Below are 20,257 nucleotides of genomic sequence, written 5' to 3'. Positions count from 1 at the left end.
CACTCCTAATATATCCCATTATTGTATATAATACATACATATATTAACTAATTTTGGGTATCATCAAGAAACCATGAAAGTTGCTACATTATGAGCTGTTTTGGTTATCATCAGCACATCTGTCTAAACAATGTGCCTTTACTTAAAATGGATGGATAAACTGATCATTTTTCCATGACTATATTGATATTATAACACCTTGGGTTCATGTTAATGTGAATTGGTTATAAATACAACTTGGCACAGCATGCATTCTCCTATTTCGGCCTCGCAAGCAACAGACGCTCAACATTTGCCAGACAAATGTGGTGTTTCCTTGTGAATGGAATCACGGTTAGACCGAGCGTCTGTGCCTCATGCTGTTAGTGGCCGTGTGATGGCTTTCAGGTTCCACTTCCACTGCCCGTCGCCACCCCACTTCACTCACTATATACTATTGAGAAACTGATTATATATCTATTGATTTATCTGTCCAGAGTCAAATTGCATGCAGAGTACCACAAATTCCTACATGTTGGCAGGTCTGTACTAATATTGAAAGTCTAAAGTGTCATTTGGATTAAGTATTATTATACTTCAGTTTCTCATTGGCCAATATGTGTGTGTTGCCTGTCGCTGGTGTGAATGCACAGTGGAGCTGCTGTGTCAGGTATTTAAACGGTAACATGGGCCCGGTGTTACCATGCAGCGCTAAGCCAGCCGCTCCACAAATAGTGGCCTTAATGCTTTGCTGACGAAGGTGTTGGACTTGCTGCGTTCTCAATCTCTTTGAGGGTTCAAAGTGGAGTCGTGAAGGCGGGCCCCGGCTAGCCTGCAGACTCTTGCCAATCAAATTACGGCTTGAATTTTCTACATTCTATGCAGACTATTGCATTGCATTGTGTCCTTTATCATGACTCAGCCGGTTGCCCTCTTGTATCTCATTAGCTCTTCCTTATTAGCCGAGCATGTGACCCGGGTGTCTGTTCTGAGCTTGAAGTAATCTTATAAACACACACACACACACACACACACACACACACACACACACAAACTGGTCAGCCTATATAAAATACAGTCACACGAGCTGATATGCACACATGATATTTTATGACATTATAAGGACACAGTGGAGTGACGCTCATGTGTGGAAGTTTACTGATCAAGGCTACCCTTCATTTCAACTGTCAACTGGCCCATTTTCCTCAGGAAACACCCCATTTTGCCTTTGTTTCCTGTTACCCTCTCGTTGTAATCGTTTCCCCCTGTTGTCCATATTTTAACTTTCATTAAGAAATAAAGCAAAAAAATTCCTTATCAAATTCAAATGTTGAAGTTCAAAAATTTAATCAAATTAATCTAAAAATACTGTTTAAAAATAAATTATATATTTTTTATATGATTTTTTTTATATTATATAAATCAAATATAATTAACATATTTATATTTTAAAAATGGCCTCCATTCAAACACATTTTTTCCATTTTAGACGTTCGTTTCATCACAAAAAAACAAAACAAGTGCACAGATTGTCACCACAACGCCGTTCTGCCTTTGTGCATGGAAGCCATGCATGGAGAGATTTCCATGCGAATGGGAAGGATAAGCCATTCATGATCTAGAGTGGAGTAGAATTAATAAGATAGCCTCGATTACACTGGCTTTGAAATATAAAAGCCTCTTTTACCGGATTCTTGTGCACAGTTGGCACAAAAGGTTTTCCTATAAGTCACATGACACGCGAGTCGTCTTTATTGTTGACTTTTATGTCTGAGGGACTTGATTGTCCAACGACTTTGCGTTGGATCAGTGTCAGGACTGAAAAACTATGAGAAAGGTGGGTGAGTGCATTAGAGTTCGCTTAACATTATTAGACAGCAGCAGCTTACTTCCTGTTATATCTGCCCTGAAGAGTTAGGGCGGCCTCACAAAGTTAATGGACTAATAGGATAGTTCGGTATCACGGACACGCCAACATCAGAGCAGGGGAGGACGGAGAGTCAATGAAATAAAGCTGGAAAAGAGCAGCGAAGGACCCTTGAGAAGGGCATGTGGAAGCTCACGTAGGACTAGGAAGAAAAGCCCCGTTGTGGTAAATACGCCGATGACACTTGCATCACAACAAATAGTACATGACGTAGTCGCCACACAATTTTCCTCTCCTGTGTGACAGGAAATGGAGAAGTGTGAAAAGCAATGTGTTCCCGTTCTCACTGCCTGAGCTTATAAGAGCCCAGGATGGTTCATGGTTTACACAGATGCGGATTGTCAACTTTACAGTAACGTCATTAAGTTGTGCGATATGTGACAATACATCATGCATGTTCAATGGTTTTTGAGGTGCACAAATTTGTATTCACTTTGGATCTGATTTACACAAAGTCAAATTGATCCTCACAGGCTCTAATATACAGTATATTCAATACAGTCACTTAAATATTATGTAGGTTCTCCTAAACACAAAGGTCTGTAATGTTTTTTTTAAAAAAGGGACCTATTGTGCTTTTTTCCACTTTTCTGACCTATAAATGTAGTTAGAATTTTGTATTCTCGTGTTAAACGATGCCAAAGTTTCAGATAATGAGGTTTGCGCATTTGGAAGTGAGTCCTAAAAGACGTTTGGGATGGCTCAAAATGCTCGGTTTCAAAAAGGTGTGGTAAAACGGCACCTTAGTGATGTCACAGATTGCAGACTTCCTTATATGGTTCATAGTTAGGAAGCACTTGGGTGTGTTTATGTCGTGGGCATGCCCGGAGGTGGGCTGTGGGTGGAATAAATTAAACAGTTGTTTAGACATTTTGGCTAAGCAAAATGTTCACATTTTCCGCTTTTTTTTGGCGACAACTGATATTTTGCTGAAACTTCCCTACAGTATGTTAAACTACTGATGACTAAAGAACGGAAAAATGTAGAAACAAACTTGTTTTTCTGTTGAAAGATGAGTCTAATCTGCGTGCCTTGAAAAATCAGTAAAAATCATCCAAATGGAAGAGATTTTGAAAAATGGTTGGCATTGAATGAGTTAACTACTCTAATTTTGTGTAACACAAAAATACGCAAAATAATAGGAAAGTCTAAGGAGCTCAGTGAAGATCTAAGAGGGAGAATTGTAGATATAACCGAGGAACACTCCCAAGACTTTCCAGTGCTTCCCTTTATGAACCAGAGGCAATAATATTGTCTACAAGTTATAAAACTATTAATGTAACGCTAAGCAAGTTAAACCGGCGTGCTAGTAAAGCCTGAGTCAAGCAGCATAAGGAAACAAATGAGGGCTCCAGTTTGGACAGGACATGACCTGAGAGCTCAGTGATGAGAAAAAACAAAACAAAACAGTGGAATGAACTGAATGTGGCTCCATTGTGGACCCAGAGGGACATGGTGATGTTTCCCCAGGGCAGAAAAAGTTCACTGATTGTGTCCCCATTGTGCTTGTAACTGTGTTTGTATTCCAGAGAAGGATTACACAAAAATGACTTCATTTCTTTGTGGAAGGGTCGGACATGGGCCAAGGAATAACATAATGAATATATTTTTGTGTTGAATGAATATACCATCATTTCCGACATTATATTGAGTGCCCCTGAATATAAGTTGCACCCACTAAATTTGAAAAGAAATATGTATATATAGTGTATATATGCCGCATCTAAGCCGCTGGTGTCTAAGTCGTAACATTGTTAAAGGGGACCTCATTTTTCGACCCTTTTGTATTGAGTTGTGGACTCCTATAGAGCAGCTACACACAATAACCCATACAGAAAACTTTAGTTTTTGAGGAATCTGTCACACGCCCAAAGTGCTTCCTAACTATGAACCATATAAGGAAGTCCGCCCCTCTGTGACATCCCAAAGAGGAAGGTATACCACGCCTTTTGAAACAGAGTGTTTTGAGTCATCCCAAACTTCTTTCAGGCCTCACTTCCAAATGCACAAACCTCATTATCTGAAACTTTGGCATGGTTTATAACACGAGAAAACAACATTCCAACTACATTTATAGGTCAGAAAAGTGGGAAAAGCATAATAGGTACAAGTGTATTTCATGGAAATTATTTTATTAGTATAAATAGTAGTCAATTTACCATGCATACATTAAGATAAGATTAAGATATGCCTTTATTCGTCCCTCAGTGGGGAAATTTGTACATTAACCTTACTTAATTCCTTAAATATATATATATATATATATATATATATATATATATATATATATATATATATATATATATATATATATATATATAAATATGCATAGAAATGTACATATATCATTAGTCTAAGTTCTCCTAAGATTGCAGAGCACCCTGCGGTGAGGTGAGTCACATTGGCAATGGAGCAGGGTTGATGTCACAGGTCCAAATCAAGCATGGAGCCAATTGTGCCACCTGGTTGCTCTGTGTACAAACAGTAGCTCGATGTTTACTCTTCAGCCTGTTGGCTAATGATCTTATGCAACCCATGAAGAACACGCAGTCCTGTTGGGAACTTCTTAACCACTATTAGGCCCTGTTTGGATGCAGGCCTTCCGCTCGCTAAGTTGGTCAAATCCCAAATCAGCACCATTTGATATTTTGCAAGTGCAATTTGGGAGAAAAATACCCAAATACTACGAGACCTGTGATTTAGTTTGCTTGTTTTCATTCATTTAATAGTTGCCAGCTTCATGCAAAACAACTACTAAATACTTTAATATTGGTGTGGAACTCGTTGGAGCAGTTTGATGTACTTTTATGGTGTATTTGGTGAAGGTGGAACCATGTTGCCTGTTTACTTTTGCTTTCATTGCCCAAATTAAACATTTCCTATGGTTGAATGAAGTAAAATACAAATATAGTACAGTAAACCTCGGATATATCGGATTCAATTGTTCCCACTGGTTTTGTCCGATATAAGCGAAATCCGTTATATGCGTATACCGGAAAATGTCCGTTTTACGCATATATCGGATTTATATCCGGTATATGCATAAGTCGGATTTTATCCGTTATAAAAAGGCACTTCCTTGACTATGTTTCCAATGTACCTGGACGCGCAGGCAACGCTGCAAACGACGTCGTATAGTGGCCTGTCACGATTCGGCGAATTGGAGCGCCACGATGCGGCCATCCGATATATGCGAGGGAAATTTAATGGAAATGCATTGGAACGGGACTGGAGATTTTGTCCGAAATAGGCGAAATCCGTTATAAAAAATCCAATATATGCAATGAATTTTTATTGGAAATGCATTACAGAAAAATTGGTTCTTTTTTATCTGTCCGTTGTGAGCGAATTTCCGATATATCCGAGTCCGATATATCCGAGGTTTACTGTATAAGCCATTTGGACCACCAACTTGTAAATGTAGTACTCTACATTGGTCACTAGGTGCCAGTAATTGTTAGTGGAGACCACCACTGAAGCTCCAGACTTAAACAATCTGTTTTTTTTACAGGTTTAGATGATGTCACAACAGGCATAATGATGATACCTTACTACTACTACTAATAATAATGATGATGATAATAATAACAATAATAGCATGAGCTACTGTTACGGCCTTAGCCCACAACAAACACGCAACTCAGAACCCCTGACGTCACATTGGTTTATTTTCTAGTCTTTTCTAGTCTAGTTATAACTGTTTTTACTTGACCGCTTTACACTATTTAAAGCAGGGGTCTCAAACATGCGGCCCGTGGGCCAAATGTGGCCCGCAGGACACTAGTTTGAGGCCCCCGCCTGATGTGAAAGTTTAATGTTAGTGCGGCCCGCGCAAGTTTGATATGGATGCTGTATGGTATCATGTACCCAGAAAAAATATTACGTTTGATTAATGTTCATGTTAAAGGTTAAATAACTGTTAATAGTTATCCTCCCTATCCGTGTGGAAGTGGTACGTTTTTGGCTATTTAATTTTAAAGGAAATAACTTGGCTAGCGGCTTGGCTTGGCTAGAAGGCTAGCGTTTAGGTCGCTAGCTCTCAAGTTTGCGAGTTAGCATGTGTCTCAAGACCCTGCAGTTGCGCAATATGTTGTAAATAAAAAGAGTATAAATGTGACTATAGTTGTGTTTTGTCATGTCTACAGGGCTCTAATAATGCTTTGTTAATTTTAATCTGAAAAAAATAATGTGTCTACCCACCAACTATAGTATGTGGTTTCTTAAGTTTTTATTATTTGCCTTTTTATTATTATTATTATATTTATTTATTACTGATTGATTGATTTTTTTTATTCTTGATTTGTTTATTCATTTTTCATCTTATTTTGTGCAGTGTCAAGGGAAACTGCGTTACCATGCTGTACCATCCATAGCGCTTGCATAGGCCACAGATATGAGGTCCTGAACTCCAGGAAAGTTCAAGTGAGGCTCCAGGATTCCCCTTTGTTAACACTGACAATGGTTTACTATGTGTTGGAAATGACATGACAACACACAGCCGCTATTGTCTAAACGGGACTAGGGAAACTGCATCCGTATTGATGTGATGGGTCAAGCAAGACAGGGCTGAAGCACCAGTGGGAGGGGGAATTGTGGCCAAATCCAGCATGGTACAAATGGTCTAATGTGAGTACGCCCTCAAGACTCACACTTGTGTTGCCACCTATTTAGACAATAATGGCTGTGTGTTGAATCATTTTTAGCGGATAGCTTCTTCTTTCTCTTTCGGCTTTTCCCTTCAGTGGTCGCCACAGCAAATCAATTTCCTCCATCCAACCCTGTCCTGTCTCTGTCACACCAACTACCCTCATGTCCTCCTTCACTACATCCATAAACCTCTTTGGTCTTCCTCTACGCCTCCTACCTGGCAGCATCCTTCTACCAATATATTCACTATCTCTCCTCTGGACATGTCCCAACCATCTCAGCCTGGCCTCTCTGACTTTATCTCCAAGGCCTCTAACATGTAATGTCCTTCTGCTGTACTCCTTCCTGATCCTATCCATCCTGGTCACTCCCAGAGTGAACCTCAGCATCTGCATCTCTCCTACCTCCAGTTCTACTTCCTGTCTTTTCCTCAATGGCATAGCAGATCTATACAAGCGGTACACTGACTAAGTATATTTCTCTTTGATTTCTACAGTAGAAGATGTAGTGTAGTAGTGTAGTAGTTGAGGGTCATCAGGGCAAAGAGAAGGGGCTGTGTAAGGATGACTCGTAGAAATGGTTTCCTGTTATGGCACTTCAGTGATTTATCAAACGCATTTTGAAACCACAATGCCTCACACTCGACTTGACCCCCACTGCACAGCCCTGTGTGGAAATGATGATACTGGGCTGATGCAACAGCTATGTAGGAGTGAACGTTTCAGTCCACAGTAAACATATCAGCTCACAAACAAGTGGCATCTGCTCACTTTACACTCACCACTTTCTTTGAAAAAAATATACTCTATGCTCAAGTTTGATGACAACAAGGCATCCAGTACAACAACTACACAATATAAAATATAGTCACTATACTGTAGTAACTATAATAAAGTATCTTGACAGATGATGTGATTGGTTGTCCAGTATGTCCTAACTGTAATCATTATTATATAATATTAAGATGATACAGCACACATCTGGTGCCACTTCTAAGCTTGTTCATCATACTGTAAGGGGACGACGTGTCCACTGGCCAGTCCACTCAACCTGCAGATTAGAAGCATGGTGGGTCAGGGAGTGCACGTTAGCTCCAACCCAGTGGTTGACTGCGTGGGAATCTGCAGGAGTATCCTTTTTAATCTGCCTGTCTGTGTTGAGATCAGTGTGTCCTGTCATAGTCATAATGCCGTCTAATCTGGATTGAAAGCCTTCACTCCTATAGTGAGAGTTGGATTAAGGGAATACACACATAAAAGAAACAAAAAAGATTTGACATGAGTCACGTTCATTGTCATCACGTCACCTCTCATGAGTCAGACGATCATGTGATGGGAAGGAAACTCCTTTGGTGGCTCTTCACCTGTTAAGGAGGGTAGAGTGCGCCCTCTTCTGGATATACGGTGCAACATCAGATCACTTTACTGCTTCACTACTTGGCTGCAAACAGGAATACAAAAAAGCAGACGGGAAATATGCTGACCAGGATGGAAAGAGTGAAGCACTACACAGTGTCATGTACCCAAGTCATGGCTCAGGGTCAGACCAAAACTGGAATATTTGTTGATTTTTTTTCCCAGGTATATTTGCACACTTGATGAGATAAATTAACCACATACTACTACAGTACGACTCATGACCAGGGAGGTATTGTAAGCTAGAGTGGTGTAGAACTGTACTGCCGATTTTAATACCAAAACAATATTCAAAAGTCTTTCTAGTAATGTGTTTTTAAAAAATTCGCATTGTACAAACTGAAATCGAGCAAGATATTCGATATCAAGGTCGGTTATTTTAGGTGAACAAGATATTTTTTCTTACAATTATGTATGTATGGATCTTACATATTACATATGCAAACAAAATAAAAATGCAGAATTATTATCCAAGCATCCGACAATTTTCTTAAAATTGTTTTTTGAGTAAAAAAAAACTAAGCTAAAAAATTATTAAAACTACAGTCGTATGATGATGATTATTATTATCCAAACATCAAATAATTTTCAAGGTCGGATATTTTTGGTGAACAAGATATGTTTTCTTACAATTATGTATGTATATTCTATTACATATGCAAACAAAATAAACATTTATTATTATTATTATAATTGGCAAGCCGGAAGGTCGAAGCAAGAACTAACAGATGAACTGTGCAATAATCTTATTATCATCCAAACATCCGACAATTTTCTCCAAAATTATTTTTTGCGTAAATAAATAAATTATCTAAATTGACTAATAAAACAAAATAAAAATGGAGTATTATTATTGTTAATAAAATCATAAGCCAGATCATTGTTATTAATTTTATTTATTAATTTAACAACTAAATTGATTATTATTATACAATCTGAGATCAAGTCACGCTAATAAATTATTTCTCTCTCTACTTTAGTGCATATTAAGCAAACTGGTCTAACATAGAAGAGAACTATATCCTGTAATATTTAATCGTGTTTACTATTCACGTTTTGCAATGTTACCAGCTCCCGTTAATAAATTCACACAAAAGGCATAATCGTAACTAAGTAAATTGCAGTTCTCTGGACGGACACCTGCAGTGCACATGTAGCCCATTAGAGGGCAGAAGACGTGCACCTAATGGCCGTGGGTAACCGCTATGATCATTACTGGAAGGTTTGGACTATTATGGCCATTGATCCTCCCCCAACATTTTTTATCATATATATTGCAGTGAATACACAATATTTAATATTTTACGGATTCAGTTATATGTCAGAAACATATATGTGATATTTGTAGACATATACAAAAATATAATTTCATTACATATTTCAATAATTGGAATGTTAACTTCATCTTTTAGTAGTAGTTTGGGGTGAGTATCATTTAAAGAAGTGGATTTTATTTTGGCCAGATCATAAACATGCCAATGTCATCCCAAGAGTAAAACATTCCCATCTGTTCTATATGAGTTTTAGCATACATCAGCTTGGGAATTTGTGCAGTATGTCAAAGATCACCACACACTAACACTGTGCCAGTTAAAGTCAACATGCACTTGGGAATAGAAAATCTACACGAAAATAAAGACTTTCTGACTAATAAAGACTGTAAGCTGTATTGCAAAATCTATATTAGTAATATATCAGCAGAAGGAGAATCCATCCATCCGTTTTCAATGATGCGTATCCTCACTAAGGTTACGGGTATGCTGGAGCCTATCCCAGCTGTCTTTGGGCCGGAGGCGGGGTACACACCCTGGACTGGTCGCCAGCCAATCACAGGGCACAAATAGACAAACAACCATTCACACTCACATTCATACCTGACAATATTGTTGAGTCGAGTCCACACCTCTGCCTATGGGAGCATGTGATGGAGACTCATTTACTATGAGTGAGTTTAAGGAACCCAAGCATTTCCAAAAGAAAAAGTTGAAGGACCATATGCTAACAACGGCTACAAGGAGCCCATAGGTTATTTTAGTTTTTCTCACAGCCGACAAATAACTATTTCTCCATAACTGGGCTTAGAAGAGGAGTAAACAAACGACATCAGGAATAGCAACTTCGCTGAGAAGTCAGATAAAGAGCTCATCCAACTTGAAAAAAAAAGTTGAAGAAACTTGCCAGTTGTCGGATTCTAACATTGGGTTCAAAGGGCGTGGAGTTCACATGAGGCGCGGGGTCTCTGCCAATGTAAATACACAGTATCAAGATGAAATGTGACAAGATGAAACTGTATGGATTAGTAATGTTAGTTAATAGTGAATCCACCTCAACACAGCAAGGCTACTGTAAATCTGGCCTGGGAATCAATCAATTCCTTTTAAAAATCCACTTCAAAGTAGTTGTGACTGGCATGCTGATTTTACTTTCAGACACCATCTGTAGCAGCTTTGAAATGGGCTCATGGTGTTTTACCAGCAGTTTATACACTAAAATGGGACTTTGGTGAACAGACGAGTTGTTGACGTGAGAAGGGCCAGCTGAAGTGACTTCCACGGTAATACGTTTATCTGTGTGTGAAGACGATGCCCGCATTCTCCAACAAATGTTGGCACGTTTCATTGTCAAAAAACTAATTTTTTAAATCTCAAATCTTACTGTTTTTGTACGCAAGTTGCCTTAAAAATCTAATTTTATGCTTGTGTTTGAATTGTGGGTGCAAAACAATGCTTGTTTAGTATCAACTGGTTGTAGTTGTGAGGAGCGGAGAGGAAAGGTGGGAAATTTACATTAAAAAAACGTTCCGATAGCACCATTGATAAGGGTAAAGGGATATGTCTCGTTTATAAGATGGGAGTCTGCCGACCACATCAACGCAAGGCAGCCATCACTGTTAACATCAGTGCTTTATATGGGCCTGATGCTTTATTTTCTGTTTTTGTGTCTAACTATTTGGAGATTGAAGAATAAAACAATATTATCCCCGGGTTCTCAAAATGAAAGTTTTCAGGTGGCACTTGGGCTTCGTCTAAAATCCAGCGTAATGTAAATGGCTAGGACTGCATCAGTTTAAGTCTGCTAAAATCAATAAATGACTATAAAGCCAGTATTTTGAGCTGCCACAATAATGTCAAACTCAAATGAAAATACCTCAAAGCAAGGGCTTTTTGCTGCAATTTTTTGGTGAGATTAAAAACTTATTAATAAAATAATTAGACCAATTAATTCTGAATCATAAGCAATTAATCTCTCCATTTTTTTATAATCTCGACAGGACGAGTTAAAACTTCCTGCATCTGTCCATTCATCCACCACGGTTTTTTTCCCCCCACAATCCACGTCCATCAGCCGTCTAAATCCCAAACGGAAGTGATCACTTCAAGCAGGGGCAATACCACGGCTTTCCTCCTGATGTTTGGGGGATTAAAGTCCGATCTGCCACCTCTCTCATAGATTACGACTTTTGGATTATGTCTGCATCCACCAAGAGAGGATTCATTCATGGATACGTCCCTCTTACACATAAAAGATTGAACAAAGGTGTGGAAAAGGTGGTCATTCATTCATTATACATACTACACATACATTGAAAACAGTAAAAAACTACCAAACATTGAATGCATCCATGTGTCCATATTAGCGAGTGTGTAATCTATTGCGTGCAGTCAGATGAGCAGTGATTAACACTCAGCTCTACTTCCTGTTGGATTAGGATGACAGCATCAAGCGTAGCGTGACAGCAGTGAAACGATGTGACCCACTGCAGGGATTGTGACCTCCCACCCTCGCCCACCCCCACCTCTAATGTCCACTTTGTGTCTGAACACCAGCCCGCTAACAGAGTGGGACATTTCATCCAATAAATACCATGATGCTAAATCATCACCAGTCTGGCCAGCTAGACGCTTTTGGATTTGTGCACAGACCCAGATTTGAAATGAGCTAGTTTTTAAGCTAGGGTCTGGCTTGTGGGGTCGTCTATATGACCAAACTACGACTCTTTTTGGTTTGTTGGCTCAGTGTCGTGCTTTGAGACTGTGTCTGATGACGCATATTCCTTCAAACCACCATGTGGGCCTTGAATCAGCTCAGCACAAATTCCCAATCCTTTTTTAGTTGCACATGGGGCTTCTCCCCCCGTGTGGAAATTTTTAAAACCAGATTACATAAAAAGGGGTCTGGACAAGCTGCAGGGCCTCTAGGATGTCACAGGACAATGATCCATTCGGCATCAGCAAATCAGCATAAAATTTGCTTTGACAACACACAAGAGTATGGCGAAGCTCCTTAGGAGCACAGATAAACAGATAAGCTATTTATTATACATTTTGAGGCCTATTGACGTCACAACTGTTGATCATGCTGCCTTGATTGATTCATCGCTGTGGGGAGGTCGGAATAAAAGGCATTATAGTGCAAGCTTTTTGCTTTGTTGGTTAAAGTAGGTAACTTATGCCACAATTTTGCCTTGGTTTGCGAGCATTCTCCGGAGTTTTATCGTCTTATTAATGCACTGTGTGAGGTCATCTGTGCATCTGTGCTGGAGCCTATCCCAGCTGTCATCGGGCGAGAGGCGGGGTACACTCTGGACTGGTTGCCAGCCAATCACAGGGCACATATAGACAAACAACCATTCACACTCACATTCATACCTATGGACAATTTGGAGTCGCCAATTAACCTAGCATGTTTTTGGAATGTGGGAGGAAACCGGAGTACCCGGAGAAAACCCACGCATGCACGGTAGAGGTCTACACGGCTGTGCTTTTCCTTGGCCGCCCCGCCCCACAGCCGTGGCATGACAGCCACAGCCGTCCACAGCCGTGGTGAGATTTGAGCAGCCAGCCGTCAGCCAGCCTAACAAGCGCAAAAATTAAATTACCTCTTTTCAGCTCAAGATAGTATAAATTGTGTGAAAAAGATGATATAAGGAAGGATTACAAATTTCCCCACTGAGGGACGAATAAAGGCATATCTTAATTATGGACAATATAGGTGACCTTTCAAGAAACAAATGAGGCTATCAATATTTTTTTTATATTAGTTTTCCATAGCCGTGGCCACAGCCGTGGCCATGTTCTTGAGATTTCTTCACCCGCCCCGTTAGCCGAGGAGTCCGGCCAGCCGTGGGGCCAGCTGCTCCGTGTAGACCTCTAATGCACGAGGAGAACATGCAAACTCCACACAGAGATGTGTGGAATTGAACTCGGCTCTCCTAGCTGTGAGGCCTGCGCGCTAACCACTCTCCGCCGTGCAGCCTCTTCATATATTCAATATATTAAATCCTAAAATCGATGAAATTAGATTTACATTATTCGGTTAGTCTTATTATTGATGCTAACCAAGGTTCCACTGTATTTTATTATTAATCTACAGGTTAACAACACTTGCATGACTTGGATTACCATATTGAGTTTAGGAAAAGAGTGTATTGCTTGTACATCAGAACAAATTTAGCAGCTATTTCTGGAAGCTATTTGTTTAATTCTCCCATGTGTCTGATTCCACTACTAACAGGGGGGTTGAAATGCATTTAAAAAAAAGAAACATATTTAACATATTTATCATATCCTGCAGAGTTTAGTATCCTTTATACAGATGTTGTAGCGTTTAACATGCTGTTATTATTATGGTGGAAGGAGCATCTCATCTGATCCAATACTCATCTCTCTAGAGAGATAAAAAACAAACAAACATCATTTTCCATGTCCAACAGGATACCGAGCTACTCTTATATTTTCACACATGCATATTTGGAGTGACTGTAACATTCAGTATATTGACTGTTTAAACTGGCAGTAATTGCCTTAATCTGAAGGATTCTGCATATTATTTCCTGTGGATGTAGGAACCACCAACAGGATGTACAAGGTAAAAATGAAAGCCCACCAAACAATTACTGACACCCAGTGACCAATGGCGGGCTTGTGGCTCAACATCAACAACGGTGTTGGCCGAGGGTCAAACAGGACGTGTGCACGCTAATCGCACATAAAAAAAACATTCATTCATTCATTTTCTACTGCTTATCCTCACGGGGGGTGCTGGAGCCTATCCCAGCTGTCTTCGGGCGAGAGGCGGGGTACACCCTGGACTGGCCGCCAGCCAATCACAGGGCACATATAGACAAACAACCATTCACACTCACATTCATACCTATGGACAATTTGGAGTCGTCAATTAACCTAGCATGTTTTTGGAATGTGGGAGGAAACCGGAGTACCTGGAGAAAACCCACGCATGCACGGGAAGAACATGCAAACTCCACACAGAGATGGCCGAGGGTGGAACATCAAAAAACATCATAACTTGTTATTATCGGGGTTAACTTTGACAGCCCGAAGTATTTGATATTACACCAATAACACAAAGCTAAGATTTTCTTCAAATAGCTTAGCATACACTGACCTAAACTGGATTGGTTTTAGTGTAGTGAAAAATCTCAAAAGTCCCCCCCCCCGGTCCTGTTTGATAGGTTAATGTAGATTTAAAGACAATGTCACCGGCCTCCTGGTTTCCAGCCCTAAAAACTGAGCAGTTTTTGGGACTCCCGCTGCTCTCGATACAAGACAGGCCTTTGGAAATTATTTATGTCGTGCGTCTGCGCTCCCTGTAAAACGCTGTGGACATGTCTGGGAGTGGAGGGGGAGTGAGCGCGGCATGAGAAACTAGAGGAGCGGATGACAGCGGCTGGGAGAGTAAATGAGTGAGGCAGAGAGAGGAGCGTGTGAGAGACTTGTCAAAACTTGGCCTGTTTGCTGCCTCACCAACTTCTTTTCAGCATACCACTCTTACTCGGAGGCGCTGCGTGTGCTTGCGTGCTCGCCATCCTTCCTGCTATCTCAAATGCCATCATTTTGGCAACTATTAACATCAAGGGAAGCAGACCGGAAAAAAACTTTGATTAGCACTGATTGATATGAAGCAGAGCACAACATATTCTATCTCCAGTAATCATCTGTGAAATTGTCGTGCACAGACAAAAGTATTTAGTTACATCACTTGAATGGCACAGTGGCTTTAAAAAAAAACAAAAAACAGTTTGTCTTCTCTTGATATAAGCCCACTACAGTGGCTTAAAAATAATAACTGCTAGTTTTTTGAATTGAAGAACACTGATATGAACAACTGTGGCTGTAAGCAACCTCCTGATATGTAATTTTTAAATGACGCCCAGCATCCAGCAGCTTTATCTACCTCTGCATGCGCTTTAAAACCTTGGTTGCACAAGTCAGCTATCGGTGTGGAACGCATGTATCTCATGCTGGGCGGTTGTTGACAGTCAACTCTACAACATTTTGACCACATGAGAATCACAGTGGAAATGATAATGGAAGGGAGTGATAGAAGAAAAAGTGTCATTCTATTCCTGGCTCTTTGGACTGGGATGCTAATTCAGTAATTGATCCTTCGCGGCTCTACTGGGGTTACTCAGCTGGTTTTTCGCTCACTGTGTGTGTGTTTTGTGTGTTTTGTGAAATGTGGGGAAAGAACAAGGATCGGAACATATTTAACAAATTGCATTGGCGCATGGCAGAAAATGTATAGGTGTTAAATCTTTGAGTGACAAGCCAACAACATATTTTGGAGAAGACGAGTGTAAGGGTTACAAAAACACATATGCTGATTATTACAAAGCCGGAATTGGACCCGGGGTCAACGAGTTAATGTGGCTTGGCAGGGGTCAAAGGCCAGTCTTGGGTGAGAAAAAGGCCTGCGGTCAATGACAGGACACCTAAACTTTCTCAGAGTTCACTTTTCTTGCAAGTGTAAATGAATATGAATTACATTACAGAAAATTGGATCATTTGCTTTTATAGCCTCAGGTATCTAAAAGATACCTATAATGGAAAATTGGCGTTTCATATACATATATCCTGTTTTATAACAGTAATATAGTATGTAGCTCAAGAGCCTGTTTATGAGCACAAAACATGAGGAAATCGGTCATCTCCTTAATATTTGCTAACATTTTAGCTTTTGAGATTTTGGGTTTGCTGCACGTCTTAAATTAAAGACTGACTATCAGCTTACCAAAACACTTTAATTCCAGCTTTAAGACAAGATTTTGTGGAATACACAACCTCTTAGACATCTTTAAAATAGTTGAAACACTGTAATAAAGGACCTCGAGATTTGCGAGACATAATCCTGTCTATATTCATGACTGTCTTCCTTCAAAGACGTGATTTTGATTGATGGCAAGTTATTTGGGAAAGGTCTGACCTGTTGCTATGTGAGAAAAAGGCGCCTTTTGGGTCAGTGGTTAGGGTTAGTCAAGCGGTTAGCGGGTGATGTGTGTGTGAGAGAGCCAAAGAGACGGACAAAAGTAAGACGGAAACTTAAATCTTAACAGACAGCAAAGCAATCATGGAGGTCAAAGTTGAAAAGTATCATCTCAGTTTGCATACTCGTGTATCCACGGGCACGCTAAGGGTCAAGCAACCAATGCCACACACATACGTACCCACACACTGCAAATATACATATTATGCAAAAGTATCATTTGACAATACTGTGAAATGCTCTATTGTCAGTGCTGCTTTGAGGCACTATCCAAAATTGCGATGGGGTTGGGGTGGTTTATCCTTCCATTCCAGTGTGTAGTCCATTCAATGCAAAACCAACAGCTGCTAAATAACAATCAAAAAAAACAATGCATGACAGCAGTAACAGTAATAAGCTCATCTCCCACTGCTTTTATCTTAAACAAGTACTGGTGGCTTGGTTAATGTCACATGTGCAGTATTTCGTATGCTTAACAAGCGGGCGAATGCAATCCAAGGCAAAATTTTAGCAAAAATGTGAAAAAACCCGCTAAACTGGGCAGATATTAACCGAGGTACCACTGTTCCTGAAATACAGCAGACATAAATCTGGCTGTGTCTAAGCTCATTTGTCATTTTTCGTCTCAACAGGCTCCACCCTCTCATGTAGATCTAATAATTCAAGTGAAAGGTCTTACAGAAGATAAGATATTGTGTTTCAGAAAAAAACACGGATTTGTTTTTTGTCATACATCCCTATTCGTTGATTCATTGAAAATACGCCAAATGAACCCTAAATCAGCAATCAATAGCCACGCTTGAGCAGTTTTTCCTCTTTCTGAATGACTTTTCCGAAAACATGGTATACATGGAAAGGAATATTCCAATCTCTTGTCTACATGCGTCGCTCTAATCAACCAGAATAGTCAATGGGGCATGCGCAGTAAAGCATAAACATCAACATCACGTGATCCCGGCTTCCCCGAGTTTTTCTTTCACTTGTTGGAATAACTCCGTATTGCCAGTTTTTTGTTAGTCCAGTCTTGAAATTTAGTTTGGATCAAAAACCAACTTTCCGCAGCAGTCCAGTGCTGATTGCTTGCCTCCATTTTTAAAACTGAAGAATGTCTCGAGCTGCGTGTTACGTCATATCAGATCATGCGCTGAAAGAACGCTCCTTGGATACATTTAAACAGGAAAAGATAACATTCAGTCTTGCTAATATTTTATAATTAAAATGGGGACATGTTTTATATATATATATTTATATATATATATATATATATATATATATATATATATATATATATATATATATATATATATATATATATATATATTTTTTTTTTTTTTTAAATTGACTTGTGAATAAAGTATGGAAGGGTTTAGATTTTGTTCCACAGATGGTGGTAATGCAGACCGAAAGCTGCTTGCCAACCGCCAATAAACAACAGAAGAAGAAAAACAAGACGAAGAAGAACGCATCCTGACAACTTTCTGTTGGAGCGGGTACAAGGAAAGGATTATTCCACCCCTGGGAATCCGATTATATGTTCATTCGGATTGGCACTTTTCTTTTGGAATGAGGTGTATACAAAAGATTCAATTAAATTCAGTTTGAGCAAATAAACCAAATGCAATTGGAATATTTGGGTCCATGTATACGAGGCTACTTATAAATATGTGATATACATGCATCTACTTCCATCCATGGCCAGTCCAAGGGTGTACCCCACCTCTTGCCCAAATTCAGTTAGGGGATCCTAATGAGGATGGATGAACCTTCCATTTTCTTCCACTTATAATGGTTCAGTTTGTGGGGGCAGCGGTCTCAGTCCAGAAGCGTTTCGGGACTGCCTTCTTTTTTTTTCTTTTTTTTTTGTCCTGTCCAGCCATTGGGGCAGATAGTATTGTTGATCTAAATGCCCTTACATGCTAAACAGATTTGCTCTGTGTCAGGAAAGGTGTTGGCTACAACTTCCCTGTACCATGAAATTTTATTTGCCGTTATTTTATGTTTTTGTTATGCCATTTGGAGCGACCGGACCGGAGCTAGAAGAAGAACAGAAAAGAAGAAGAGAAAGGTGGGGTGGGGGGCAGTAGAGGGAGAGACAAAAACAGCAGCAACAAGAATTCCCAAAACAACAACAGTGACAAACAGAACAGTTAAATGTCAATGATGGCTAAGGGTCACAATGGAGATGATATCAGTGAAATGAAACAGTCCAACTTACCAGTAGCAATAGTAACGATGAAGACATGACCCATGATAGTAAACACAATTACAGCCATACAGTTACAGTAATTAAAATCTCACTGCTTGACATCATTATTACTGTAATAATAGCATACCAATAGCATATAAACATCAGGGATAAGATGGTAGGTTGTGTAGAGAAGCACCCATGTGCTGTGAGTGCCCATATGGAGGTGTGTTGTGTATGTGAATGCGAGTGTGTGAATGTGTAATTGTCACTGAGAATGACAAAAGGTGCCTTCTACCACCCAGCAAACCCCGCCCCGCGCAGCCAGGTCAAGCCCCCACCGCCAGAGATCCTCCGGCCCCGTGGGTGTGGGCAAAGCCAGGGCCGACTGCCCAAGACCCGCCCCCGAAGCAACTCCCCGAAGAGACCAGCAAGAGGCCATGGAGGAGCAATCCCAACCGGCAACAGGGCGCCAGCAGGCCGGAGGAGAGCCGCACCCCCGAGACCAGCGGGAGACCATACCCCACTAGGGCAGAAGGGCATCGAAGGCCACACACCTGTGGGCACAGGGGCGCCCCCGCCAACCGGAAGGGAGCCCATCCACGGCCGGAGGCGCCGCCCCCACGCCCCCCACACACCCCCAGGAAGCAGAACCCGGCCCGCCCCAGGTAACCCCAGGCCTGACCACCGACATAGGACCGCCCCGGCCAGGACAGAAGAGGCCCGGGCACACTGCCCCATGGAGGACCGGGCGGTAGAGATGGAACGCCCAGCGCCAGACCCCCGCAGAGCCCCCCCCCCGTATATCTATATGGCCATATACACACACACACACCCACATATATATATATATATATATATATATATATATATATATATATATATATATATATATAATTATAATAAAACTAATCATTATTTATCTAAGTATTTAAAACAATAAATACATAAAATAATCTCAGACACATGCGCACACCCCATCCACTCAATACGCACACACGCAAGCACACACTGTGGACGTCCCCGGGTGGGGCGTCCGGGGCATCACAGGGTGGGGGACCCAGGGGTCCCAGACCCACAACCAGGCCCCGAGCCCAGGGAGGTACGGACCGCCAAGGCATAGCACCCCCAGACTCCCCTCGACCACGGCATCGGGGCTACGGCAGTGTGGCAGACAAAGGAGCGGGCGAGGGGAGGAGGCCCGCACATGAGCAAGCGGAGGGGGCGAGCAGGCGAGTGGTGAGGCGCTTCACCGCGCCGGCCGACACCCGCCGGGCAGCTCACCCCCGTGAGGGAGAGCCATAGCTCCAAGTCATGGGGAGGCCAAGTACGAGAGCCGAGGAGTTAAGACCAGCGCAAGGCCACCGACGGACCCCACCATCCACCGGGAGGGCCGCCCCCCCCCCCGCCCCCAGAACCAGCAGCGCTCCACCCACGTACCGGAGAACCATCCCCGACGAGCCCTAAGGCAAGACTGGGGATGGGCAAAGACAGGGACAGCGATGCAGCAGAGCATAGGACCAGTGGCAGCAGACACCCAAACGCCCGGAAGAGCACCGCCCCCCCAGCAGGCCCCACTCCGAGGAGCATGCCCCCCATCCCCACACGCCACCCAGGCCCCCGTCCCCATGAGCAGGATCAAGCCCCCTCCCAACACACAGCTCGGTCCCCGCAGCAGCCACCACAGCACAACAACCCCAAGCCACCACCGTAGACTTCAGGCCACCAGCAGCACGGACCCCACCGCCTGGAGGCCGGCGAACGCCCCCCCAAGAACACGTTGGTGCCCACGACCCAGGACAGACCCAGGGAGGTAGCGTC

The 20,257-nt window shown here is 41.6% G+C and overlaps 2 protein-coding genes across 9 annotated transcripts in view; one reads left to right on the top strand and one right to left on the bottom strand.

Annotated features, from left to right (window-relative positions):
* The window catches only part of LOC131132093 (anoctamin-1-like), a 102,885-nt gene that overhangs the window by 9,603 nt on the left and 73,025 nt on the right, over nucleotides 1-20,257 (bottom strand). The window contains exon 29 of the mRNA XM_058077360.1: nucleotides 7,860-7,993. The gene's annotated coding sequence lies outside the window, so the exon portion shown is untranslated. The remainder of the gene's footprint in view (nucleotides 1-7,859; nucleotides 7,994-20,257) is intronic.
* The window catches only part of ntf3 (neurotrophin 3), a 49,993-nt gene continuing 31,475 nt past the window's right edge, over nucleotides 1,740-20,257 (top strand). For 2 of the 8 annotated variants that reach the window (XR_009130306.1, XM_058077372.1), the window contains exon 1: nucleotides 1,780-2,071. The gene's annotated coding sequence lies outside the window, so the exon portion shown is untranslated. Of the gene's footprint in view, nucleotides 2,072-6,239; nucleotides 8,461-18,741; nucleotides 19,256-20,257 lie in introns of those variants that run through there. The other 6 variants (XM_058077373.1, XR_009130305.1, XR_009130304.1 and 3 more) reach the window with 6 other exon arrangements.

Source organism: Doryrhamphus excisus, chromosome 7 (genome assembly GCF_030265055.1).
Source record: "Doryrhamphus excisus isolate RoL2022-K1 chromosome 7, RoL_Dexc_1.0, whole genome shotgun sequence".
Classification (NCBI taxonomy): Eukaryota; Metazoa; Chordata; class Actinopteri; order Syngnathiformes; family Syngnathidae; genus Doryrhamphus; species Doryrhamphus excisus.
The sequence above is the reverse complement of the archived record's forward strand: the minus strand, read 5'-3'. Positions and strand labels throughout refer to the sequence as shown.